The sequence below is a fragment of the Scyliorhinus torazame genome, chromosome 17 (assembly GCF_047496885.1).
Source record: "Scyliorhinus torazame isolate Kashiwa2021f chromosome 17, sScyTor2.1, whole genome shotgun sequence".
NCBI classification, from domain to species: domain Eukaryota; kingdom Metazoa; phylum Chordata; class Chondrichthyes; order Carcharhiniformes; family Scyliorhinidae; genus Scyliorhinus; species Scyliorhinus torazame.
The window spans coordinates 51,563,303-51,590,690 of NC_092723.1; the positions used below are offsets into that span (position 1 = coordinate 51,563,303).

A 27,388-nucleotide genomic window follows, 5' to 3' on the forward strand; every position below is an offset into this window, starting at 1 on the left:
GGAAATAGTCGAGTGAGGGAACCTTGGTTTACAAAAGAGGTTGAGGGGGCGATTCTCCGAGTCCCGCGTCGGGCCGGAGATTCGCTGCAACTGCGCCCCGACGCCAGCGCGCAATTCTCTGAAGTGCGGAGAATCAGCGCCATTTACACCGGCGCGTTTGGCGCGGCACCGGCCGTGGGCCGCTGGAATCGGTGGGGCCGCCGAATCTCCGGCCCTAATGGGCCGAGCGGCTGCGCTGATACGGCAGAGTCTTGCCGGCGCCGTTCCCTCCTGGTCGCTGCCGGCGGGAACGGTCGGGGGGCAGCCTGTGTGGAGGGAGGAGGGCTCCGATGGGGTCTGGCCCACGATCGGGGCCCACAAATCGGCGGGCCGGCCTCTCCCCCCAAAGGTGCGCAGGTTAGGTGGGGTTACGGGATAGTACGGGGAGTGAGCCTAGGTACCGTGCTCTTTCGGAGGGTTGGTGCAGATCAGATGGGCCGTATGGCCTCCTTCAGCACTGATGTACTGAGCATGATCGCCCGCCAACTATGCATTCAGTGACTGGTAACCTTTACAGATGTGGTAATGCATCATCTGCAAATCCACATGGGTCGAGGTGAAGGCATCCTGCAGCATGGGAAATACCGCTGTCCAGAAAGCCATGTGCATGCTTTGTCTGCATCCCTCTGGTCAGAGAACATCATATATTCCTGGCATGAAAATCCTCAGTCTCCCTTACGTAACATGGGAAGCCAAAGTGAGGGCGGTAACTATATTGCCTGCTCCAGCCTGGAAAAACACCGCATCAAAGAAATTCATTCTCATGATCACCATTTACTTTCAATTCCACTGAATGCCATCATTGTCTTGCTTTTTGGTTGTAGGTCAGCCTGCAAGAGTTGGCAGATTTCAGTGAACACCTATGTAAAATGGAGAGAGTGCTCACACAGGCTCAGGCTGAGGTAAGTTGTGAAGACCTTTTGGTGGATGCATCAGTCTTCTGAGAGCCCTTTTTAATCTTCCTCTGCGAGTGGCTTGTCCACTTCTGTGCTGCTTCTACTCGATGTCCCTGTCATGCTGCAAGCCCGGGAGGTGGTAAATACAGCATTGATGACTCTGAGCAAGTGGCCTGACCCGAGCTCTTGGAATCAGAATGAAATCATTCACCACTTTCAGCATCACTCTCTGTCAACTTAACATACTTTAACCAGTAGCAAAATACTCCAAGCACGTCTACGAACTCAAAGCAGAACAAGTAGAAATCAATCAACAACTCACATGCAAGTTGTTGATGATCCCTTTTAAGTAGTGCTGCTCAGGGGGGGGGGGGAGGGGGGGGGGGGTCTTCCTGCTGTTGAACATGGGTTCAGATGTCGGTGTTTAAGAAAGGATGTTAGCAAGACTGGTGAGATTGAAAATAGCATTATTGTGGCAAATCTGTGTTCCATACTGACTGATGTCACAGTTTGTAAGTTTCCAGTGCAGGCTCCTAATGCCTGCGTTGGCCCCCCTCACCACAATGGTATCCAGCACCCTAGAAATGTGCACATCAAGTGCTGACACCTTCTTGTTACCAAAACAGTACCCGTAGCCCCAAAGCTACTGGTGCCACAGAGCTTAATTTTGTGGTCAAATTATTTTGAATTCCACACACACGTTGCCAACCATTAGGTCATCTTCAATTTCCACCTCAACAAGAATAGTCCTAGATGTGGATATTCAGTTGTGAATTGTTGAAAAGATGTGTGGCACAGTAGCACAGTGGTTAGCACTATGACTTCACAGCACCAGGGTTCCAGGTTCGATTCGCAGCTTGGGTCACTGTCTGTGCGGAGTCTGCACGTTCTCCCCGTGTCTGCGTGGATTTCCTCCGGGTGCTCTGGTTTCCTCCCACAAGTCCCAAAAGATGTGCTTGTTCGGTGAATTGGACATTCTGAATTCTTCCTCAGTCTACCCGAATAGGCGCTAAGAGTGTGGTGACTAGGGGATTTTCACAACTTCATTGCAGTGTTAATGTAAACCTACTTGTAACAATAATAAAGATTATTATTAATGGGGGTGATGAGGGAAGGAAATTTATAAGGATGCAATACAAGCAATGATCCGAGACTGAGGCAGGATGTTGTGACAAGCAGAGGAAACTTTATTCTGCATCTGACTGTGCTGCATATGACTTAACTTGAGAATGTATGATACAAATACTGGAGCCCTGAAATTCTTCTGCTTTTGCATTTCAGACAGGAGGAATTTGGGGTTGGACACAGGTTTTCCTTTGCATATTTTCCTGCATGGTGACTTCTTTTTCTTGGCAGGGCCATCAAGGGAAGCAGCCAAAGTAATTCCCATAATGAGAGAAAAGTGGAGAGTGAGATCAACAGGGTCACACTTGTTTAACAAGAGACAGCTGACCTTGAATGATGTGACTTGCCCACTCTGTGTGCCTGGGGAATAGATTATAGCGTGCGGGAACAAGAGGAAAAACATTGCCTAAAATGTCTAATGCTTCATATTTCATATAATAATCCTTCCAAAAATAATCTTCAGTTATTTTATGATAGTTCAAAATAGTTACTTCATTATTCCATTGCTTAGTCCTTTGTTAAGTTTCCGTGAAGAAATTAAATTTTCTAAGCAAATGTTTTGGCAAGTACATCATTTATATATGTATAGTGAATGATCTGTGCTAAAATGTAATGGGAAAAGTTGTTGTGTCAATGCCCATTTAGGAATGCTGCACCTTACCGCTAACCTCAGTTATTGATGATTAAAGAGGCATAAGAGGTCCTTGAGTAATTATGGCACGGAATGAGACCATTTGGCCTATCAAGACCATGACAGCTCTCTATCGAGCAATCAAACCAATCTCAATCCCCAGCTCTATCACCATAGCCCTGCAACTTCTTTTCTTTCTATACCCCAACCAGTTTCCTTTTGATCAAGGTAGCCTTGTCTAGTTAGTCAGGCCTCAACCAGGACCTGGGATTCATGTTGCATTACATTCATCCCCCACCATTTGGCCTGCAAAATCCTACCAACTGTCCTGGTTTGACACAATTCACACCTCTTTAACCTGGGGTTACCCCATCTCTGGATCTGTAAAGATTTAATCACCTGCTAATGCTCTCATTCCAAGCATTGTCTGGCATCTTTGAATCTGTCTATATATATGTTTCTGGAACATACCTCTTCATTCACCTGAGGAAGGAGCAGCGCTCCGAAAGCTAGTGACATCGAAACAAACCTGTTGGACTTTAACCTGGTGTTGTAAAACTTCTTACTGTGCTCACCCCAGTCCAACGCCGGCATCTCCACATCATGGCCTTTTGAACAAGTTCAGTGTGTGGGCAAATGCATGGCAGATACAATATATGTGGATAAATGTGAGGCTATCCACTTTAGTAGCAAAAACAGGAAGGCAGATTATTATCTGAATGGCTATAGATTGAGAAAGGGGAATGTGCAACAAGACCTGGGTGTCCTTGTACACCTGTCGCTGTCAGCTGCAGAGGTGGTGAAAAGGACAAATGGTATGTTGGCCTTCATGGCGAGAAGATTCAAGTACAGGAGCTGGGATGTCTTGTTGGAGTTGTACAGGGCTTTGGTGAAACCACACCTGGAATATTGTGTACAGTTTTAGTCTCCTTATCTGAGAAAGGATGTTCTTGCTATGGAGGGTGTGCAAAGGTTTCCCAGACTGATTTCTGGGACGGCGAGACTGATGTATGAGGAGAATTTGTGTGGTTTAGGATTATATTTGCTGGAATTTAGAAGAATGAAGGGGTTACTCATAGAATGTGATGAATATCACGTTCGCCGCAGAATTCGGTTTGAAATAAGGTAACAGAAATTAATACAACCAGCATTTTAATTCAAAGTGGAATAAAACCACTTCAGCTAAAGGTCATGTAGAGGTCACTATTTACTGGGAGAAACTCCTAGCTAGCTTTCAAAGGAGTATTAATACAAACAATTACAGGATAAGAAAGACCTTCCTTTGACACACCATAAATTCTTTGGGATCACTCCCCTGAACCTATGAGTATTCAAACCATGAGGACAGGAAATTCTTCAGATAAATAAATACACAAATCCTTCCTTAACTATATAACTTTTACATTTAGAATAACACCCTCAAAGAAGTGTCTGTTTGACAATCTATATATCTAAGAAGCATGGTAACACTGAAAAGAGACAGATCTCTATACGAGTACCTCTTTGCTAATATATCTTAAGACACCTGACATTCACGCAGACACTAAGATCATTAAAACATATATTGATGATAATACATCAAATTAGCCATTTGGCTATAGGCAATTAACAACAATAAGTGATAAGATAACAGAAGCAGTCCTTGACCAATTAGAAGATTTTATGTATAAAAAGAGTATTTTGGCAGAGAGGTACCTTCTCACTCCCCTGCAGGAGTGTGGGTCAAAGCTCTGTTCTTCAAGCTTGCCTCATCAAACAAAGACATCATGGTTTTTGTAAGTATGTTTCTGTTAAACTTTGTAGAAATGTATTAGAAATTGATAGCAGATACTTTAGGATGTTCCATGTTTCAGATACCTCATTCTCTTGAGAGAAGTTAGTGTGTTAGCGGATAACATAGGACTGTTAATGGTTTTATATTATTAACAGATAACTAAAGACTTAGACAACTTATATTTTTAATTCTATAATTCTGTATGTATCTATTGGGAGTATTTTTACCATAAAAATACTTTGATTAAAATTATACTGTGTAGACTTACTCTCAAAGTTTAAAATCCTAGACACTCATTTAGGAAGTCTTAAATGGCTAGGACCCACGACGATAGAGGTAACGATTTAGTTATGAGTGATGTATCTAAACTTTTCCCATAAAAAGTAACTGAGATCCTGTTTAACTGTCTGAGAATGAGAACCGGAAAAGCATTCTCCCTTCGTGAGATCTATTCTGAGTCTCAGCAGAGAAACAGATTTCCCTCTTTTGGTGGGTCAACCTAGAGCATAGGTTATTAATAAAGTATTATCAGGTCCGGAATAACCTAAATCCTTCACAAGAAACCGATAAAATTCTAACAGAATTAGATTGGGGAGATGCAAGAAGGAGACATTTCTTTACCCAGGGAGTGGTGAGCCTGTGGAATTCTTTACCATAGAAAGCAGTTGAGGCCAAAACATTGTGGGTGGTAATTACGATGGCAGAGGCCATCTGGTCCTGCCGTTGTCAACCAGGTTTCCTATTGAATGCACCCACACTGCTGGGAAACCTGCGGCAGGGTGCACCGTCAGTGGGACCAGATGATCCCTTCAGCAGAAAGGCTGGAGAATTCTGACTTGTATGTTTTCAAGAAGAGTTAGATATAGCTCTAGAGGTTAAAAGGATTATAGGATATGGGGGGAAAGCAGGAACAGGTTACTTAGTTGGATAATCAGCCACGATCATAATGAATGGTGGAGCAGGCTCGTAGGTCTGAATGGCCTAATGCTGCTCCTATTTTCTACGTTTGTATGTAATTGTTTACAATAAAAGCTTGTATGTTCCAGCCTCAAATTGAGGACATTTCAAAGAAAACTGTAGAAAGAAGAACAAAGGGTATTAAGTTAGAATCCGCAAAAGTCAAATTTAAGATTGATGCCAAAAGTAGAAATAATTCCTAAAACAAATTTATAATCCATGCATGGAATAGACTTAAATCATTCCAGGATCTTTTTAAATTCCTATCAACCTTGTCAAAAATCTTCAGCTTTGGCTCAATGGCTTCTGAATCAGAAGGCTGTGCGTTCAAATTTTGCTCCACAGATTTGAACAAACAGGGCTGGATTCTTCCACCCCACCCGTCGCAAGATCGCCATGGGTGGGACGCAGATCATGTCCATTGACCTCGGGCAGGAATTTCCAGTCGCCAGCGGGCACGACCGGAGAATTCCGCCCGCAATCTAGGCTAGTATTTCAGTGTAGTACTGCACGAGTGTTGCATTCTTGGAGGTGGTGCCTTTCAGGTGAAATGTTAAATTGAGTTCCCTCTGTGTATGCAAAAGATTCCATGACACAATTTTTAAAAAAGCACAAGAGTTCACCCAGTGTCCTATAAAATATGGGCCCAGATATTCTGTTCCCAAGATGCTGGCAAGTGGGACTAACTCAGTGATAGAAACTGGGCGGCATGGATAAGCTGGGCCAAAGGGCCAGTTTCCATGCTGTAAATACCTATCACATCTAAGAGGGTCCTACCCAGAGGTAACCCAGAACATGCACTGGGCGATCCCTTTAAAGTCTCTATGCAAGGACTGCACAGGAATTGCCCAGGAAGTTTTCACTTCCGTTGGGCAATCACCTTGCACCTAGAACCCTCTGAAACTCTAATTTAAAGTCGGAGACTTCACTTGGTTCTGACTCACTTAGCAGAATAGTTCCCCAGGAAAGGTTGGAAGGATTGAAACCAGTTCTAACTCCTGGGCAACTATGGTACTGACAATACAGCCCCCCCCCCCCCCCCCCCCCGGACCCATCACCCCACTCCTGACTCGCCACACCCTGTGATTCTGCCTTCCCCCCCCCCCGCCCCCCATCTACTTCTCCCAATGGGAAAATAACCAGGAGTAATTTATAGGAATATTGTTGGAACAAATCCCAGGAACGCCAGTACTGCTCGATTACAATTTCTCGAGATATTTGTGTTCCAAGATTCAGGCTTTAATGAAAATAACAATTAACCACCGTAGGAAATGTTACGTTTGTCGAAAAAGAGTAACAGCCCAGTTTGGAGAGAAGACCAAAATGGAGTTCTGATGTTAGATGACACAAGCTAACTGTGGGTGGCACGGTGGTTAGCACTGCTGCCTCACAGCTCCAGGGACCCGGGTTCAATTCCGGCCTTGGGTCACTGTTTGTGTGGAGTTTGCACTTTCTCCCCGTGTCTGCACGAGTTTCCTCCGGGTGCTCCGATTTCCTCCCACAGCCCAAAAATGTGCAGGTTAGGTGGATTGGCCATGCTAAATTGCCCCTTAGTGTCCAAAAGGTTAGATGGGGTTACTGGGTTACGGGGATAAGCTGGAGGCATGGGCTTAAGTGGAGTGCTCTTTGAAAGGGCCGGTGCAGACTTGATGGGCCAAATGGCATCCTTCTGCACTGTAGGGATTCTAACTTGTGCCAACAGGATGTGTGGCAGACCACACTGTGCCAAATGCTGCAGAGGAAATCCAACCCTCTAATTGAATAGGCTTATGAAAAATGTGTGCAAAGAGAGAAAGCAATAAAACACATTTGACTGTGGAGTATAAAATTCTGAGATGGGGGCGTGATTCTCTCAGCCCGGGGCCGGGCCGGAGAATCCCCGCGACCGGTGAGAATTGCGCCACGCCGGCGCGCGATTCCTGCAGAGCGGAAATTCGGCGCCATTTGTGCTGGCGTGGTTGGCACGGCACCGGTCGCGGACGCTCTATGTGGCCGGCGCCGCCGATTCTCGGCCTGGGATGGGCTGAGCGGCCGTTGTATAAAAGCCGAGTCCCGCCGGCACCGTCCACACCTCTCAGCCAGCAGGAACTCGGCGTGGAAGGGTCGGGGGGCAGCCTATGGGGGGGGGTTCCGGCCCTGGGGGGGGGGGGTGGGGCCTCCGATGTGACCTGGCCCATGATCGGGGCCCACCAATCGGCGGGCTGGCCTCTCTGGCTGGGGGCCTCCTTTCTTCCGGCGCCATGTTGTGTCGGGGCCGGTGCATTGAAGGAAGCCACTGCGCATGCACATGTTGGCACCGGTGCCACTGCGAATGCACAGATCCCGCAGCGCCCAGTTGACACCGGGATCAGCAGCTGGAATGGCGTGAACCACTCCAGTGCCATGCTGGCTACCTGTAGGTGCCAGAATTGCTGATCCTGAGGCCGCGTTGACGCCGTGGAGAAACGCGACAGGGTTTCCGATGGCAATGACATTTAGCCTCAGGATCACAGAATCCCGCCCAGGAGCTTTCACTGTACTGTATCCCACCATTAAAGACAACATTTCAATTAATCTGGGAAAGTAGGCTGATCGTGTTATGGTGGTGCGGTAACACAGCCCTTTAAGGTGACAGGTGCACAGAACACATGTCCGGCTCGGGGCCAGTCGCAAGAACCCCGGCCAATGGAAAGTTTGTGTGGCGTTTTGGGAGCAAGACCCCGGGCAGGGAGCCTGTTGTATATTCTGTGCCTGTTATTTGACTGCCTTTGCCTTTCATCAAAAAACCTCTTTGTTGGAGAGTTACCGGAGACTATGAGGCAGGCATCAATTTCATTGTTATTGACAAAGGGTAAGGACCCGGTGGAGTGTGGGTCGTATAGGCCCATTTCTCTACTGAATCTGAATGCCAAGATATTTTCTAAGGTACTAAGGTACTGGTGGTGAGGCTGGAGGGGTGTCTTCTGAAAGTGGTGAGGGGGGGGGGGGTCAGACAGGGTTCGTCAAGAGCAGACAACTGTTGTTGAACATATGGCGGCTGCTGAATGTGGTGCTTTCTCTGGCAGAGGGGAGGGAGTTTGAGGTGGTGGTGGCACTAGAAGTGGAGAAAGCATTTAACAGAGTGGAGGGGAGGTATCTGTTTGCAATACTCGAGAAGTTTGGGATTGGGCCCATGTTTGTGGCTTGGGTAAAATTGCTATATCAGGATCCGACAGCCTTTGTGCGGATGAATGAGATGCAGTCAGAGTACTTCCCGTTATTCCGGGGAACGAGGCAGGGTGCCCCATGCCCCCCTCTTGTTTGCGTTGCCGATTGTGCTGAGGGACTTGGGCTTATGGAGGGGGAGGGGGGTGTGTGGTTGGAGCATAGGGTGTCTCTGTATGCAGATGATTTACTGCTGTCATCACGGACCGGGACTCTTCGGTGAGGGACATAATGGGGCTGCTTGGGAAATTTTGGGCGTTTTCAGGGTATAAATTGAATCTAGGGAAGAGCGAGTGTTTTAAGACCATAAGACATAGGAGCAGAATTAGATCACTCGGCCCATCGAGTCTGCTCCGCCATTCAATCATGGCTGATATTTTCTCATCCCCATTCTCCTGCCTTCTCCCCATAAACCCTGATCCCCTTATTAATCAAGAACCTATCTATCTCTGCCTTAAAGACAATCAGTGAATTGGCCTCCACAGCCTTCTGCGGCAAAGAGTTCCACAGATTCACCACCATCTGGTTCAATAAATTCCTCCTCATCTCTGTATTAAAGGATTGTCCCTTTAGTCTGAGATTATGTCCTCTGGTTCTAGTTTTTCCCAAAAGTGGAAACATCCTCTCCATGTTTACTCTAAACAGGCCTCACAGTATCCTGTAAGTTTCAATAAGATCCCCCCTCATCCTTCTAAACGCCAATGAGTACAGACCCAGAGTCCTCAACTGTTTCTCATGCGACAAACTCTTCATTCCATTGTTGTGTCTCCTTCGTGGGGAGGGGCGGGATTGGAGGGGTTGTCATTTAGGGTGGCGACAAATCACTTTAGGTACTTGGTGGTGCAGTTAGCGTGGGACTGGATACGGCTGCATAAGCTGAATTTCACGAGCCTGGTAGGGAAGGTGAAGGAGGGTCTGGAAAAGTGGGATAGTCTCCTGTTGTCGTTGGCTGGCCGGGTGCAGGCAGTCAAGATGAATCTTTTGTCATGGTTATTGTTATGATTCCAGTGTCTGTCGGTCTTTTTGCCAAAGGCATTTTTTTGAGGGGTGGATAGGCTAGTCTCGACGTTTGTTTGGGCAGAGAAAGTGATGAGGATAAGGAAGGAGGTGCTCCAAAGGCAGTCGGAGAGCTTGGCTCTTCCAAATCTGTTGCATTATTATTGGGCGGCGAATGCGGAGAAAGTGTGGGGCTGGAGGACGGAATTGGAGGTCTTGTGGATGCGGATGGAGTGGGGTCCTGTAAGTGGTCGGGGTTGCGGGTTCTGGCAAATGCTCTGCTGCTGCTAGCCCCAGAGAAGTATTCCTGGAATCCGGTAGTGGTAGCCACGCTGAGGATTTGGAGGCAATTCCGGCAGCAATTAAAGTTGATTTCAGGGTGATGCCGTTAAGGGGGAATCACGTGTCTGAGCCGGGGAGGATGGAAGCGAGGTTCAGGGGATGGGAGGAGAAAGGGGTGAATGAGATGAAGGATCTGTTTCTGGAGGGGAGATTTGCAAGTTTAGAGGAGTTGGGGGTGAGGAATGGGCTGCAGCGTGAGGAGGGCTTTAGGTATATGCAGGTGCGGAATTTTGCGAGAAAGACCTTTTCGAGTTTCCTGGCAACACCGCCTTCCTCATTTTTGGCAGAGCTACTGTTGGTAGGGGGGCTGGAGAAAGGGAGTGTTTCAGCGATGTATGGTCGGATTATGGAAGATGGGAAGGAGACGGTGGGCAGAATCAGGGATAAGTGCGAAGAAGAGTTGGGGTGGTGCTGGAGGAAGGATTGTGGTGCAAAGTGCTGCGAAGGGTGTACGAGGCTGGGTTTGATTCAGCTAAAAGTGGTGTCCCGGGTGCACTTAACAAGGGCGTGGATGAGGCGGTTGTTTGAGGGGTGGAAGATAATTGTGAACGCTGGGGGAGGGGCTCAGCCAACCATGTCCATCTGAAACTGCCAGAAGTTGGGGAGATATTGGGGGTCAGTGCTCAGTACCATAAATTCATAGAATCCCTGCAGTGCAGAAGGAGGCCATTTGGCCCATCGAGTCTATACCGACCTTTCAAAAGACCACCCTACATAGGAACATCCCCTACCCTATTCCTGAAACTCCACCCTAAGGGGCAATTTAGCATGGCCATTCCACCTAACCCTCACATCTTTGGACTGGGGTGGAAACCGGAGCACCCGGAGGAAACCCACGCAGACATGGGGAGAATGTACAAGCTCCATACCACACAGCCAGTTAGTTACCGGAGGTCGGAATTTATGTTATAATAGAATAAAAATATTTTTCAAAAAAAATTCCTTTACTGGAAGCCTCCACTGTATGAGTTTAGTCGGGGCTGGTTTAGTACTAGGGGCTGGTTTAGCATAGTGGGCTGAACAGCTGGCTTGTAATGCAGAACAATGCCAGCAGTGCGGGTTCAATTCCCGTACTGGCCTCCCCGAACAGGTGCCGGAATGTGGCGACTAGGGGCTTTTCACAGTAACTTCATTGAAGCCTACTTTTGACAATAAGCTATTATTACTATTATGTCTCGAGTCACAATATTGGTGACGAGGTGAAAGTTTTCGATCACAGCCAACAGTCGCCGTGAGTTGAGGGGGGGGGGGGGGGGGGAGGAACATTTTAAGAATGTAGAGAAGCTCCAGCAAGAGTCGGGATTATTAAACCGTGAGTGGAAATGTCTATCATTGGGAACTAAACCCATTTGACCAAGGGGTTGAGGATTGGAGTCAGTACATCGAACAACTCAGATTTTACCGCAAACAAGATCACAGGCTTCTGACAGTTTGCGACCCCTGACATATTATTTGATTAGGAACCTCGAAGTCCCTTGACCGGTAATGAAATTAGTTCAAGAACATTTCAACCCAATGCCCTCGATTATCCTCCTACGTTATAAATTTAACTCTGCAATGAGGCACCATGAAGAGTCGGCCTCAGCTTTCATAGCCAGCCTTCACCAGCTTGCTGAGCACTGAGAGTTTGGGACTGCGCTTAGCAACATGCTGCATGAATAGCTGGTTTGTGGGATCCATACCCTTGACATTCAGAAAACGCTTCTGGCGGAGACCACAATTACGTAAGAAAAGCGATCGAGGTAGCTTGGGTGATAGAGTGCGCCGAAAAAGGAGCCACTGAGCTTCACCGCGTAGCTGAGGAAGAGGTTGACCAGGTCTGGCCACGAGGTCAGCGACGGGATCAACAGGAATAGGGTAGAACCAGACACGGTCCTCGGGACGGGACTAGAACACAAGGAACGGGAAGGAGTCGGGGCATCAACCCAAATTTGAGGTGGATTGTTATTGTTGCAGGGGAATCATCCTACGGAGTATGTGTGCTTCCAATACAGTCAAAGGGGACAGGTTCAAGTGTGCTGTCACATGAGGCAAAGTGAGGCAATGCAAAATGAAACTATGGCAGCAGCAGTCCACAGCATCACCTAACATAGTGGAGAGGAGCTCTGAAGAAGAGCATGCAATGTTTTGGTTGAATGCAGTCCAATTGAATAAGAAGATTCCAATTTATATTGTCTTAAGGGTAAACAGTAGACCCCTTAAAATGGTAGTCAACAATGGGACTTCAGTGACAATGGTGGGTGAGAAGACTTTCCAATATCTTGTTGCAGAAACGCAGTCTTGAAGCATGAAGAGTTCTACAATCAAGCTTTCAACATACACTGGGGAAATTTGAAGATCCTCAGATCCTCCAAGATTCTTTAGACGATATGAAGATGTCTTCCACAAGAATTGGGCCGAATAAGGGTGTAAAAGCCAAGATATATGTCAATCCGGTTTCAACACCAGAATTCCTCAGAGACAGGCCAGTGCCATTTTCATTGGAAGAGCTGGGAATAATCAAGTCAGTTCAGTCTTCAGAGTGGGTGGTGCCAATAGTTCCTATCCTGAAAGCCGATCGTTCAATGAGGATTTGTGAGGACTATAAGCTGACCATAAATCAGGCAGCCCAGTTCGAACGGTATCCAAAATCCCAAATTGAGGACCTCTCTGCTAAGCTGGCGGAGGCCTCATATATTCGGAATTGGACCTCAGTCACGCTTACCTGCAACTAGAGTTAGATGAGGAGCTTCAGAGGTTTGCTACAATCAATACCAAGAAAGGCCATTTCCAGTATACCAGACTGCCATTCGGCATTGCTTCCGCCAGCGCGTTCTTCCAGGGTACAATGGAAAATCTCTCCCATGGAATTCCCAAGGTGATGGTTTACCTTGATGGCATCCGCCTGCAACCCCCAAAATGTACTTTTCAGGCCTCAGAAATAATGTACCTAGGATTTCCCGTTAATGTAGCAAGATTGCACTCCTTGGAAGAAAAGGTTACGGTCATAGGAGATGTCCTGGAACCCAAAATTGCCAGCGAGCTTAAATCCTTCCTTGGCATGGTCAATTATTATGGAAGATATGTTTTAAATGTAGCCAGAACATTGACACTGTCACATCAGCTATTATGGAAGAATCATCGCAGGCAATAGAGAGAGCCCCAAGAGGAAGTTTTCGAGTCGTGAAGCAAGCATTTGAGTTGGCAAACTTCTTGGTGCATTTTGACAAGGGAAAACCAATTGTGCTGACGTGCGATGCGTCCTCGTACGGTATGGGGCCATTTCATCCCACAAGATGGGAGATGTTTCGGAACGCCCTATTGCTTTTGCTTCAAGGACCTTTTCTGAAGCAGAACAAAACTATTTCCAGATTGAGAAGGAGGGCAGAGCAGTTATATTCTGCGTGGAAAAAACTCCACCAGTCTGTTGACGATCGACAGTTTGACATAGTGGCTGACCACAAGCCATTACTGGGCCCTTTAAGGGATGATAAGCCCATACCTCCCATAGCCTCAGTGAGGGTACAATGTTGGACCTTGTTGTTGATGGTCTTCAACTATGCTTTTCAGCACCGGCCTGGGATGCAAATTGTAAATGCGCATATATTAAGCTGCCTGCCCCTACCCAAGAGCATTCAGCCACCACCTGTACATCAAGAGAGAATTCTAACTAGCTAGATGGGGTTACTGGATTTCCGGGTTAAAGGGGATAGGATGGAGGCGTGGGGCTTAAGTAGGGTGCTCTTTCCAAGGGCCAATGCAGACTCGATGGGCTGAATGGCCTCCTTCTGCACGGTAAATTCTAAAATTCTATGATTCTAACTCTAAATTTCCTAGACATTCTGCCAGCATCCAGGGTGAATACGCAACTGGACCATAGAGACCCTATTCAATCAATGGTCAAACAAATTATACGTTCTGGCTGGCGTTGAGAGAAGTCTGAACAGCTGAGGCCCTACTTGATTCGTCAAGACGAGTTGACATCGAAGATGACGTGGTTCTATGGGGATCACGGGTGGTCATCTCGCTTCAGGCCCGGGGACCCCTCCTTCATGAGCCACATAGCACTCACCCAAGGCAGACAAAGATGAAGACATTGGCATATAGTTGTGTCTGGTGGCCAGCCAAAGATAGAACCATTGAAGAACTAGCACAACAGTGCCACCCTTGTCAAATGCAACAATCTTTCTGCCTTCCCCCACCCTTCACCCTTGCGAATGACCAGGTTATCCGTGGATCACCATATTACCTGAGGTAATATGGGCCGAAGTTAGAAATAGGAAAGGAGTGGTCACGTTGTTAGGATTAGACAAGAATTAGGGAGCATAAGATGGGCACAGAAACTGTCAGGGAAAGACACAATCCGGGATAGTCAACACGGATTTGTGAAGACTGATTCGTGAAGAGTACGTCTTGCCTCACAAATTTGATTGAATTCTTTGAGGAGGTAACTAAGTGTGTAGATGAAGGTAGAGCAGTTGATGTTGTCTACATGGATTTTAGTAAGGCATTTGATAAGGTTCCCCATGGTCGGCTTATGAAGAAAGTAAGGAGGTGTGGGATAGAGGGAAATTTGGCCAATTGGATAAGTAACTGGCTATCACATAGAAGACAGAGGGTGGTGGTGGATGGAAAATTTTCAGACTGAAGACCAGTTACCAGCGGTGTACCACAGGGACCAGTGCTGGATCCTCTGCTATTTGTGATTTTTGTAAATGACTTGGAGGAGGGGGCTGAAGGATGGGTCAGTAAATTTGCTGATGACACCAAGATTGGTGGAGTAGTGGATGAGGTGGAGGGCTGTTGTAGGCTGCAAAGAGACATTGATAGGATGCAGAGCCTGGCCAAAAAATGGCAGATGGAGTTTAACCCTGATAAATGCGAGGTGATTCATTTTAGTAGAAAACATTTGAATGCGGATTACAGGGTCAATGGCAGGGTTCTGAGGAATGTGGAGGAACAGAGAGATCTTGGGGTTCATGTCCACAGATCTCTGAAGGTTGCCACTCAAGTGGATAGAGCCGTGAAGAAGGCCGATAGTGAGTTAGCGTTTATTAACAGGGGGCTTGAGTTTAAGAGCCGCGGGGTTATGCTGCAACTGTACATGACCCTGGTGAGACCACATTTGGAGTATTGTGTGCAGTTCTGGTCACCTCACTATAGGAAAGGTGTGGAAGCATTGGAAAGGGTGCAAAGGAGATTTACCAGGATGCTGTCTGGTTTGCAGGATAGGTCTTATGAGGAAAGGTTGAGGGAGCTAGGGCTTTTCTCTTTGGAGCGGAGGAGGATGAGAGGCGACTTGATAGAGGTTTATAAGATGATGAGGGGGATAGGTAGAGTGGACTTTCAGAGACTATTTCCTCGGGCGGATGTAGCTGTTACAAGGGAGCATGACTATAAAGTTCAGGGTGGGAGATACAGGAGGGATGTCCGAGGTAGGTTCTTTACTCAGAGAGTGGTTAGGGTGTGGAATGGACTGCCTGCTGTCCTAGTGGAGTCGAGCACTTTTGGAACTTTTAAGCGGTTATTGGATAGGCACATGGAGCACACTAGAATGACAGGGAGTGGGATAGCTTGATCTTGGTTTCGGACAATGCTTGGCACAACATCGAGGGCCGAAGGGCCTGTTCTGTGCTGTACTGTTCTATGTTCTATGAATCAGGGTCCACATTGTTTATGCAGGCCTATTTATGGGCAAAATGTTTTTGGTGCTGGTAGATGCCCACTCTAAGTAACTATCAATTACATGATAGATGGGGACCACGACCTCTGCAGCCACGGTAGATGCCTTGTGCTGAGCATTTGCAATTCACAGTTTCGTGAAGCAATAGTTTTGGACAATGGCACCCTTTTCACCGGCAATGATTCGCAGGTTTTTGTGTGAGACAATAGCATACGACACATGAGAACAGCCCCCTACCACCCAGCATTAAACGGTCTGGCTGAGAGGGGTGTCCAAACTTCAAGAATGCCATGAAAAAGCAGTCTAATAAACCTCTTTGCCAGAGATTGGCTAATTTGTTTGTTGTTGTACAACTCAACCCCACATTCAACCACAGGGGTCACACCAGCTGAGCTGCTCATGGGCCTTCGGTTCAGAACCCGATTGGATCTGGTATTTCCAAATTTGGCGGAGAGGATGAACGCACTTCAGGCCGTCCAGAAGAAGTCAGCGGTCAGAGCAGAGGGGAGACAAGCTGTCCCATGTGGGAGTTCCGGTTTTGGTCTGTAATTTCGTCTCAGGTTCACCTTGTTTAGAAGGATGGGTTATGGCCCAGTCAGGGCTGATGTCTTGTGTCCAGCTGGCATCGTGAATACTCCTCTAACGCTGTCCAGCCAAGAGGAGCCAGGGGTTCCCGTTTCTGTTCAACCGCCTGTGCCTGCTGAGGCTGGTGAGGCCAGCTCACCTATCGTTGAAGTGATTCCTCCTGAGGTGATATCGACTGTTGACTACTCCATCGCCCAAAAGAGTGCCGAGCCTGTGACAGTGCTTCGGATCTTTGGGAGGACCTGGAGGTCTCCGGACTGATTGACTTTTTGATGGCCGCGCTTTCCTCCGTTGTCTCTTTTTGAATTTGGAACTTCTGTATATAGTTTTTCGGGTGGTTGTAATGAAAGACTTAAGGGAGGACGGATATGGTAGCGCAATCCCTTTAAGAGAGCGGGCTCCATGGACCATGTGACCAGTTCAGGGCCAATTGCAGGGGAGCGCACAAATTCTGGCCAATGGGGAGTTTGCACGGGGCCCCCGAGCAGGACCGTGGGCAGTGTAGACCATGGAGCTGAAGTGTTATGACCTGTTGTACAGTGTTCTGTGCCTGTTAATTAACTGTCTTTGCCTTTCATCAGTAAACCCTTTTGTTAACTATTGGAATCCTCCTGTGAATCTCTCAAGCCACCAGTGGTGGCAATGTGGACATTCTTCCTTCGGTGCTGAAAGAGTTTGAGGTGTACCCCTGTTTGGTACTAATAAGTTTGGGGAGGAAGGTTCACACTACCTGTGGATTTTAATTTTCTGGGGTGTTTTGTGGAATCAGCACACAATGAATTAAAGCCAACTTTCTGCTGAACCTGTGATGTGTTCTGTAAGTGGACCCGAGGCAAGGATGAGAAATTGATGAACTGTCTGGAAATCACTCACCCATGACTTTGGGAAATGTTGGCTTGGTCACTGGTGTTTAAAGCAATAAAATGAAATTGGCCAAATAACCATGGTAACAGAATGATTAGGAAATGAGCTAAGTGCATCTAGTTATTCTGATGGCATTTTTATGTATCTTTGTACAGTGATTTAGTGGTGAAATGTCGAGATCAAAGGTAGAAATAGTGTAAGAGCTGTGAGTGAACCATGGTAACTTGGTGCATTTTCTAGGTTGTGAAGTGTCTGAGTTTTCATATTGGAATAGGAACTCATTAAAGACCCCTATACAGATAATAGAATCATGCACTGTGATGTATCTGAGAAAACATACCAGATTGCATAGAATGATGTCTTATTACAGGTTTGATTCTGTGGTTGTTACAATAGACGCCTGTGTACTCCAGTGTTTAAAGTAACAAATCAGTCAGAGTGATCAGGAGCACGAGAGTAAACAGCGCCAGACCTACGGTTAAAAGTGGTGGTGAGGTGAAAGTGGGAGAGAGAGAGAGCAAGGCTGAAAGGGAACAGTGTCAGAGACACATGGTGTTAATTAATAATCTTTATTAGTGTCACAAGTAGGCTTATATTAACACTGCAATGAAGTTACTGTGAAAATCCCCTCGTCGCCACACTCCAGCGCCTGTTCGGGTACACAGATTCATCTAACTAGCACGTCTTTCGGGACTTGTGAGAGGAAACTGGAGCAACCAGAGGAATCCCACGCAGAGACTGGGAGAACATGCAGACTCCGCACAGATGGTGACCCATGCAGAAATCGAACCTGGGACCTTGGTGCTGTGAAGCAACTGTGCGAACTACTGTGCTACCGTAGTAGAAAGTGGCAGTGGGGAGTCAGTGGGAGACAGAGCAAGTGTCTTTGAGGAAAAAAAGTAGAAAAAAAAGTGTCAGCAAAGGAAATCAAATAGTGACTGGTTGGTGAATATTTCTCTCTTTTTCTATCTTAAGGCATTTTTTTAAGAGTAGGAGCTGGTAGGTTGTGGCAATTTTAATCACGGTGAGTATAACAGAAAACGAATTAGTACCAATGTCAGCAGTGAGCAAATCTAGAGACATATTTAAGGTTGTTAGTTTAAACAAGGTGCTAACTAGATTCTAAAAGAGGGCATAGAGATTTTTTTTTATGCCACGGATGGGCAGCTGAAACCTCATGCTTGAATTTCTGAGCCATGTGGGTACCTCAGGACACTTTGTGTCTTGGGGGACAGGGAACATATATGTGGGCAGTATCTCCAGGCGCTTGAACTCAATATTTCATAGCTCGACAGCAGCTGCAGTCACTAGGAGGCAGTCACCAAACAGGCAGTGAAAGTTTAGGATATCCAGAAGAGAAAGAAGCAGCAGGAGGTGTAGGACTCCTCAAGGTTTGGCCGCCTTCAAATCGGTACTCGGCATGGGAAACTGCTTGAAGTGACAACACCTTTAATGAGTGTGTTCCAGACCATGTCACTGATCGACAAGAGCCCCACAGCAAGGGATGACGAGGCATTTCTACAACTGTCATTGCGAATCCCGAATGATGTATAGCTTCCCCGATGACAAGGCAAAGGACATCAAAAGAGGATGCAGGGAGGTGGCATCTTCCAATAAAGACATAGATGCTAGACTAATGGAGAATGATCCCTGACTTGGTGCATCAGTGTGATCAGCCAGGTGCCTCGTACTTCAAATGTAAATGAAGAAGAGGAAAGTAAAATTAATTGTTTTGCATGTTGATGTTTACCAAGCTTGCCATAAACCTATATTTAGAACACCCACTATCTTTATGAGAATACCGTACTGCACACAACCTTTGCCCTTTTCCTTGTGTTCTTTCACTGTGCTAAAGATGGGCATCATTGTTTTCATGCTAAAGGAGAACATAGAATTCCTAGTAGATGTTCAGATTTCCATCCTGCAGATCTCCTATAAAGGGATAAATCACCATCATGCAAAGCGCAGTGCTAGTGTTAGTTCTGAACAGAGCTGCAGGGCAAAAGTGGGTCTTGGGGGAAAAAAAGTTTGAAAAACACCGTCCTAAGACATATTCCTCCAGTGTTCCCTTTCTTTCCAAAAAAGCAAACCACGTGGACTGCTGTATAAGACATGCATCATGGCTTCTTTCTGGATAAGCACCTTTGATGAGCATAATAATTTTGATTTAGTAATCTAAAGAAAAAATTAGTACTTTCTGGTATCCAGTTGTTCATGGGGCTTGTATGAGGAACCCTATTGGCCATATCGATGCTGTCTGCACTGCCTTGTACAGGGTAAATATTCTGCGACACATATACAATGATTTCTTTCAATAGCAAAAGTGACAAAGGTTTTGGCACTTGTAACATTGACTTTGTTGCATGCTTGATAAAGGTGTGGATTGCAAACTTGACTGATGCTGCAGATGTCTCCAGGGTATGTTGGAAGGATCTGATAGATATGAAGCTTTCATGCTGTGATAGTCATTTCCATTGGACAGAGCATTCCATGTTTCAGGTGCAAATCTGCAGGTCATACTGCAGCATATGGTATAGCTGTGTGTCAGCCTGTCTCCAGGATATGTTCAGGTATATGTGGACCTCTACACATGTTTTTCGGATTAATGACAGGTACTGATGGAATACCTGGGGTATCACTGCATCTGCATTTGTTGGACCCTCGTGAAGTTCCCTTGCGCATGTCAATCATGAAGCATGAATATTCAATGTCAACCCTCACCACAGCTATTATGTTTGATGATTGTGACCAAGATAACTGCTCTATGCTTAACAAAAGAATGTTAAACTCACAGTTAATTTTGCAATATCAAAATTATGACTTGCTCTGCATATGATTTTACCATTTAATTTCTGAGCAAGTTGATCTTTCATGCAAATTTTCAGGCCATTAAAAATAAATCCTCTTAAAAAAAATAAAGTCTGTTTCCAGCTCTATAATGGAGCGTGCAAACAAAAGAAAAAGGCACAGGATCAAATAATTAGAAAATAGTGAAATTAAAGGTAATAATTAAAATGCAAATTGAGTTTGACAAAGAACAGAGAATAAAAGGCACAGAGGATGAACGCAGTAAGCATGGAAAAAGTAATCGCTCTTACGGTTTTATGTGTTTTATAGGTGCCTATTATTTTGAGATTATGCAGCACTGAAGCTATTTTGTTGTCATAATATTTATTACAGGAGCATACAGCACATGAGCTATAGATAAATGAGACTGGACACTTCCGGGTGCGGCGATGACCAGCTGAGTCGCACGTTTCGGCAGCTCCCTGTGAAACGGACTTTTGGGCTCTTGATAGGAGCCCCAACGGCAATATTAACGGCTGAAAACACCGTGCGGTAAACCAGAAGGGTGTTCCCCCTGGATACGGATGGAAAAAGGAGAGGAAAGTGGCCGGATTGCAGCGGATCCTTTGGAACAACGGCAAGGAAGGCAAGCAGAAACCAAGATGGCGTCGGAAGGTGGCAGTTTCATATGGGGCCCTGAACAACAAGAGTTTTTGAAACGCTGCGTGGAGGAGATAAAAAAAGGAAATGAAGAAAGAGTTGTTGGCCCCGATATTACAGGCGATTGAAGGGCTGAAAGAGGAACAAAAGACCCAGGAGCAGGAGCTTCGGGTCGTGAAGGCGAAAGCAGCAGAGAATGAAAACGACATACAGGGCCTGGTGGTGAAGTCGGAGATACAGGAGGCACACCAGAAACGATCTGTGGAGAGGTTGGAGGCACTGGAAAATAACGCAAGGAGGAACAACTTGAGGATTCTTGGCCTTCCTGAAGGTGTGGAGGGGGCGGACGTCGGGGCATATGTGAGCACGATGCTGCACTCGTTAATGGGAGTGGAGGCCCCGACGGGTCCGTTGGAGGTGGAGGGAGCATACCGAGTTATGGTGCGAGGACCGAGAGCAGGAGAAGCTCCCAGAGCCATAGTGGTGAGATTTCTCCGTTTTAAGGATAGAGAAATGGTCCTTAGATGGGCGAAGAAAACTCGGTGTAGTAAATGGGAGAACGCTGTGATCCGCGTCTATCAAGATTGGAGTGCGGAGGTGGCGAGAAGGAGGGCGAGCTTTAATCGGGCCAAAGCGGTACTTCACAAAAAAAAGATAAAGTTTGGAATGCTGCAACCGGCAAGACTGTGGGTCACATATCAAGGGAGGCACCACTACTTTGAGACGGCGGATGAAGCGTGGACTTTTATTGTAGAAGAAAAATTGGAATGATTGGACTACGAAAATGAACGTTTGGACAAAGTGGTGGGACGAGTGGGGGGGGGGGGGGCGAAGAGGGATTGTATGATTAATCCTGCGGTATGGTAACTTTTCTTTCTCCCACAGGTGGTGATGGGGGGAGGTGGGGAGGGAGAGGAGATGGGGCGTTGGCCATGGGAGGCGGGGCCGAGGGAGAGGCGCGGGCTTGGTTCCCGCGCTATGATAATTATGGCGGGAATAGAGAAGCAGGAAGGAGGGGGCGCCGCACGGGGCGAGCCGTGATCACGGGGGGAAGCCGAGGTCAGCCAGAGTTTGCTGACTTCTGGGAGCAACATGGGGGGAGTAATTACGCTAGCGGGGGGTCTAGCGGGAGGGGGGAATTACTGGGTTGCTGCTGCTGGGGAAAGGGGGGAGTGGGTGCGGGAAAGGATGGGCGGGGGGGCACCGTCTGGGAGAAATACAGCCGCGTGGGAACTGGGCGAGAAGCTGGAAAAAGATGATGGCTAACCGGCAAGGGGGGGGGGGGGTGGGAAGCCCCCCAACTCGGCTGATCACGTGGAACGTGAGGGGGCTTAACGGGCCGATAAAGAGGGCACGAGTACTCGCACACCTTAAGAAACTTAAAGCAGATGTGGTCATGTTACAGGAAACGCACCTGAAACTGATAGATCAGGTTAGGTTGCGCAAAGGATGGGTAGGGCAGGTGTTCCATTCGGGGCTGGATGCGAAAAACAGGGGGGTGGCTATATTAGTGGGGAAGCGGGTAATGTTCGAGGCAAAGACTATAGTGGCGGATAACGGGGGCAGATACGTGATGGTGAGTGGCAAATTACAGGGAGAGATGGTGGTGTTGGTAAACGTGTATGCCCCGAATTGGGACGATGCCAATTTTATGAGGCGAATGCTAGGACGCATCCCAGACCTAGAGACCGGAAAGCTGATAATGGGGGGAGACTTTAACACGGTGTTGGAACCAAGGCTGGATAGGTCGAAGTCCAGGACTGGTAGGAGGCCGGCAGCAGCCAAGGTGCTTAAGGATTTTATGGAGCAGATGGGAGGGGTGGACCCGTGGAGATTCAGTAGACCTAGGAGTAAGGAGTTCTCGTTTTTCTCCTATGTCCATAAAGTCTATTCACGCATAGACTTTTTTGTGTTGGGTAGGGCATTGATCCCGAGGGTGAGGGGAACGGAATATACGGCTATAGCCATTTCGGATCATGCCCCACACTGGGTAGACTTGGAGATAGGGGAGGAAACAAGAGGGCGTCCACCCTGGAGAATGGATATGGGACTAATTGCGGATGAGGGTGTGTGCTTAAGGGTGAGGGGATGCATTGAAAAGTACTTGGAACTCAATGACAATGGGGAGGTTCAGGTGGGAGTGGTCTGGGAGGCGTTGAAGGCGGTGGTTAGGGGGGAGCTGATATCAATAAGGACACATAAAGGGAAGCAGGAGAGTAAGGAACGGGAACGGGAGCGGTTGTTGCAAGAACTTTTGAGGGTGGACAGACAGTATGCGGAAGCACCGGAGGAGGGACTGTATAGGGAAAGGCAAAGGCTGCATGTGGAATTTGACTTGCTGACCACAGGCACTGCAGAGGCACAATGGAGGAAGGCGCAGGGTGTACAGTATGAATATGGAGAGAAGGCGAGCAGATTGCTGGCACACCAATTGAGGAAAAGGGGAGCAGCGAGGGAAATAGGGGGGGTGAGAGACGAAGATGGAGAGACGGAGCGGGGAGCGGAGAGAGTGAATGAAATGTTTAAGACATTTTATAAAAAATTGTATGAAGCTCAACCCCCGGATGGGAGGGAGAGAATGATGGAGTTTTTGGATCGGCTGGAAATTCCCAAGGTGGAAGAGCAGGAAAGGATGGGATTGGGAGCACAGATCACGGTAGAAGAAGTGGTGAAAGGAATTAGGAACATGCAGACGGGAAAGGCCCCGGGACCGGACGGATTCCCAGTTGAATTTTACAGAAAATATTTGGACTTGCTCGCCCCGCTACTGACGAGGACCTTCAACGAGGCAAAGGAAAGGGGACAACTGCCCCCGACTATGTCAGAAGCAACGATATCGCTTCTTTTAAAGAAGGAAAAGGATCCGCTACAATGCGGGTCCTACAGACCAATCTCCCTCCTCAATGTAGATGCCAAGGTCTTGGCCAAGGTAATGGCAATGAGAATAGAGGAATGTGTCCCGGGGGTGGTCCACGAGGACCAAACTGGGTTTGTGAAGGGGAGACAGCTGAACACGAACATACGGAGGTTGTTAGGGGTAATGATGATGGCCCCACCAGAGGGTGAAACGGAGATAGTAGTGGCGATGGATGCCGAGAAAGCATTTGATAGAGTGGAGTGGGATTATCTGTGGGAGGTGTTGAGGAGATTTGGGTTCGGAGAGGGGTATGTTAGATGGGTGCAGCTGTTGTATAGGGCCCCAGTGGCGAGTGTGGTCACGAATGGACGGGGATCGGCATATTTTCGGCTCCATAGAGGGACAAGGCAGGGATGTCCTCTGTCCCCATTACTGTTTGCACTGGCGATTGAGCCCCTGGCGATAGCGCTGAGAGGTTCCAAGGGATGGAGGGGAATACTTAGGGGAGGAGAAGAACACCGGGTATCTTTATATGCGGATGATCTGCTACTATATGTGGCGGATCCAGCGGAGGGGATGCCAGAAATAATGCGGATACTTGGGGAGTTTGGGGATTTTTCAGGGTATAAATTGAGCATGGGAAAGAGTGAGCTGTTTGTGGTGCATCCAGGGGAGCAGAGTAGAGAAATAGAAGACCTACCGTTGAGGAAGGTAACAAGAGACTTTCGTTACCTGGGGATCCAGATAGCTAAGAATTGGGGCACATTGCACAGGCTAAATTTGACGCGGTTGGTGGAACAGATGGAGGAAGATTTCAAGAGATGGGATATGGTAGCATTGTCAATGACAGGGAGGGTGCAGGCAGTTAAGATGGTGGTCCTCCCGAGATTCCTTTTTGTGTTTCAGTGTCTCCCGGTGGTGATCACGAAGGCTTTTTTCAAAAGGATAGAAAAGAGTATTATGGGTTTTGTTTGGGCCGGGAAGACTCCGAGAGTGAGGAAGGGATTCTTACAGCGTAGTAGGGATAGGGGGGGGCTGGCACTACCGAGCCTAAGTGAGTATTATTGGGCCGCTAATATTTCAATGGTGAGTAAGTGGATGGGAGAGGAGGAAGGAGCGGCGTGGAAGAGATTAGAGAGGGCGTCCTGTAGGGGGACCAGCCTGCAGGCTATGGTGACAGCCCCATTGCCGTTCTCACCAAGGAACTATACCACGAGTCCGGTGGTGGTAGCTACACTGAAGATTTGGGGACAGTGGAGACGACATAGGGGAAAGACCGGAGCACTGGGGGGGGTCCCCGATAAGAAACAACCATAGGTTTGCCCCGGGGGGAATGGATGGGGGATATGGAATGTGGCAAAGAGCAGGTATAACGCAATTGAAAGATCTATTTGTGGATGGGAAGTTTGCGAGTCTGGGAGCGCTGACCGAGAAATATGGGTTGCCCCAAGGGAATGCATTCAGGTACATGCAATTGAGGGCTTTTGCGAGGCAGCAGGTGAGGGAATTCCCGCAGCTCCCGACACAAGAGGTGCAGGACAGAGTCATCTCAAAGAAATGGGTGGGGGACGGTAAGGTGTCGGATATATATAGGGAAATGAGAGACGAAGGGGAGACTATGATGGACGAACTAAAAGGGAAATGGGAAGAAGAGCTAGGGGAGGAGATTGAGGAGGGGATGTGGGCAGATGCCCAAAACAGGGTAAACTCGTCGTCCTCGTGCGCCAGGCTAAGCCTGATTCAGTTTAAGGTATTACACAGGGCACATATGACTGGAACACGGCTCAGTAAATGTTTTGGGGTGGAGGATAGGTGTGCGAGGTGCTCGAGAAGCCCAGCGAATCATACCCATATGTTTTGGTCATGCCCGGCACTACAGGGGTTTTGGATGGGGGTGACAAAGGTGCTTTCGAAAGTAGTAGGAGTCCGGGTCGAACCAAGCTGGGGGTTGGCTATATTTGGGGTTGCACAAGAGCCGGGAGTGCAGGAGGCGAAAGAGGCCGATGTTTTGGCCTTTGCGTCCCTAGTAGCCCGGCGCAGAATATTGCTAATGTGGAAAGAAGCCAAGCCCCCGGGGGTGGAGACCTGGATAAATGATATGGCGGGGTTCATAAAGTTAGAGCGGATTAAGTTCGTCCTAAGGGGGTCGGCTCAAGGGTTTACTAGGCGGTGGCAACCGTTCGTCGAATATCTTGCGGAACGATAGATAGGGGAGAACAAAGAAGGCAGCAGCAGCGGCCCAGGACTTGGGGGGGGGGGAGGATGGGGGGGGGGAGGATGGGGGGGGGGTGTGGCCTGAGACAAGGCAGTTGCCAATTAGGGCTAGTTTTTATTTTTTGTTATTTAATATTTATTTATTTGTTGTTGTTTTTGTTTAAATTTAAAAAAGGTCATTATTATCTGTATTGTTACAATGTTGTGTAAAGGATGCACAATGTACTGTGTTGGTTGACCAAAAATTTTCAATAAAATATTATTTAAAAAAAAAAAAAGATAAATGAGACTGGCTGATCAAGCGAGATTTCATTGAGTCAGCCAGCAAGCAAATGGTTAAAATTTCAGAAAAAGAAACACAATCTTGACACATTTCTGATTGGGACTGGCATTGCAAATCTCAGGGTAAGTATGTTTTGGAGCTGATTGAATACAGAGAGGGATGCGTTGTTTCCTAAATAACTGGGTCATGTAACTAACATACCAAGAAAACAACGAGTCAAGACTGAAGAGCAGGACCTAGAGTTGAATAGCTGTTGCTGTTTTGCTCACTTTAACTTGAAGGCAAAGAAAATTGCCCCACTAGTTACTGAATTCCTTTGGGTAGATTCCATTACCAAACCTATCCACAGGCATTCAAAATAGAAATGATCTGAATGAAGTTGTAATGAATGTTGGCACATTGTAATTATATGGAAATAAATGGGGTAGCTGTCCCCTTCTCGATTTCTGCTGTAAACGTTGTTGCCAATTCACACCGGAGTCACCAATAATGTTGCTCCTTTTAACTGGATACTGATATGACAGTTATTAATGAAGATATTGCTTTTCAGATTCACCAGGTATCAAATGATACCACCACAAGGTTTTACCGGATCAAAGACCAAACAACCAGTTAGTTAGTTCAAGTTCAACGATAGTTTACTTACACACAAGAATTACTTTGACATGCAATCTAACACACTACAAGCTAAATTACACCTAACACTACAACAACCTGTACTTAACAGGCACCCGGCTTTATGCAGAGGAATAAGGCCTTTGTTCGGATTTTGCGTGGCTGGGTCTGGAGAAGTGACTTTGTTTCTGCTGGGCTCATCCGTCTGGTAGCGATCGTTGGTCTTGAACCTGCTTCTGGTCGTGGTGCTGCAATTGGTATCAGGCGTAGGCTGGGCCAAAAGACTACTGATGCGCCGGGGCCAAAAGAGACCAAACACATGGCAGTGTCTCTTTTTATCCTTCGGGAGTTTCGCGCTTTTTTGGGCGGTCCTTAGCTTTGGACCCAATAATTCGTCAGGCTTCGATTGCTGCCTTCGATTTTAGCCAATAAAGGGGCGGGTGCCTTGATGGCTGGGCGTGTCCTGCGCGGTCATTGACCTTGGCTGTTTGGGCTTCCTGGGTGAAGGGAGTGGCGCCGATGAGTCTGTGTCTGTATTTGATACCCGAGTACAAGTCATTTGTTCTGGGGAAATGGGCCATTAGAGTGCAAATCGGCTGGGGGTTTTGATAGTGTCTGGTTATCTAGTGACAAATATACACTTAAGCTCTGAGGTCGTCTGGATCCTGCATTGGCCATATTTCCTGTGATTCTTTTCAAGTGGCCATATTTCCCGTTGTAAGTGGCCATCCCAGATGGCTACAATGTATGTTTGTAATTTTATCGGTTCATGCTTTTAAAAATGTTGTTCATTGCGATTACTTAAATTTGTTACAGTTGCATAATCGGAGGGGTTTTCCCGACAGATTAACTTGGAAATGCCACCTTCTCCAGGTGGTTCGCATTTAGCACAACTGCTGCAAGAGTCTGTTGCGACTT

The 27,388-nt window shown here is 47.2% G+C and overlaps 1 protein-coding gene across 6 annotated transcripts in view; it reads left to right on the top strand.

The window, feature by feature from the left end:
* Positions 1-27,388, top strand: part of LOC140393873 (neuron navigator 1-like) — a 970,643-nt gene that overhangs the window by 293,426 nt on the left and 649,829 nt on the right. The gene's annotated exons all lie outside the window — the stretch shown is intronic.